This window comes from Apium graveolens, chromosome 10, assembly GCF_009905375.1.
Source record: "Apium graveolens cultivar Ventura chromosome 10, ASM990537v1, whole genome shotgun sequence".
NCBI classification, from domain to species: domain Eukaryota; kingdom Viridiplantae; phylum Streptophyta; class Magnoliopsida; order Apiales; family Apiaceae; genus Apium; species Apium graveolens.
This window is the reverse complement of record NC_133656.1, coordinates 199,813,471-199,814,301: the sequence shown is the minus strand read 5'-3', so window position 1 is coordinate 199,814,301 and position 831 is coordinate 199,813,471. Positions and strand designations below refer to the sequence as shown.

The following is an 831-nucleotide window of genomic DNA, read 5'->3' as shown; positions in this document are numbered from 1 at the left end:
CGACAGGGTTTTTACAATATTTCGGTTTCGGTTAACCGAAAAAAAATTCGGTTTCGGTTTCGGTTAACCGAATGCACAGCCCTAGTGTTAATTACTAGTTTATGTGCTTTCCATCAGTGGTCGTTAGAGTTCATTGACTCGGACATTGTTACTTATTTGTTTCCTTGTTTTATTTCAGGTGATTTAGCGAGGGTGTATGCATACGTGTTCGCGTACTCGTAAGAGGACACTGGATAAAGCCGAGGAAGAACTTGTGGTAATTCGTAGAGAAGTTTTTGAGGAAGAAAAGAAGGTAGAAGAAGAAGAGAAAGTTGAAGAGCCAATTATAGCAGTTATGGGTGATCAAGCAGAAAATCCGAAGGCTTTGATGGACTATTCTAAGCCAAAGATTAATGACATTCAGTCTAGCATCATTAGACCAGCCATCGCGGCTAACACCTTTGAGATCAAGTCAAGCACGATCCAGATGATACAGAACTCAGTTCAGTTTGGGGGTTCTCCTACCGAAAACCCCAACATGCACATTAGGGATTTCATCGAGATTTGCGATACTTTCAAGTTCAATGGTGTGACTGAAAATGCTATCAAGTTGTGATTCTTTCCATTCTCTTTGAGAGACAAAGCTAAGTGCTGGTTACACTCTCTACCGACAGGGTCTATCACAACTTGGGAAGATCTTGCTCAAAAGTTTCTCACTAAATTTTTTCCCATGGCGAGGACTGCAGTAATCAGGAATGCTCTTACCCAGTTCGCGCAACAAACTGGAGAATCTCTGTGTGAGGCTTGAGATCGATATAAGGAGATGCTAAGGAAGTGCCCACACCATGGCAT

General features: G+C 42.0%; 1 non-coding gene across 1 annotated transcript; it reads right to left on the bottom strand.

Annotated features, from left to right (window-relative positions):
- Positions 1-724: 724 nt before the first annotated feature.
- Positions 725-831, bottom strand: LOC141694734 (small nucleolar RNA R71). The gene has a single exon (XR_012564018.1). It is a non-coding gene; the product is annotated as a small nucleolar RNA R71 (small nucleolar RNA).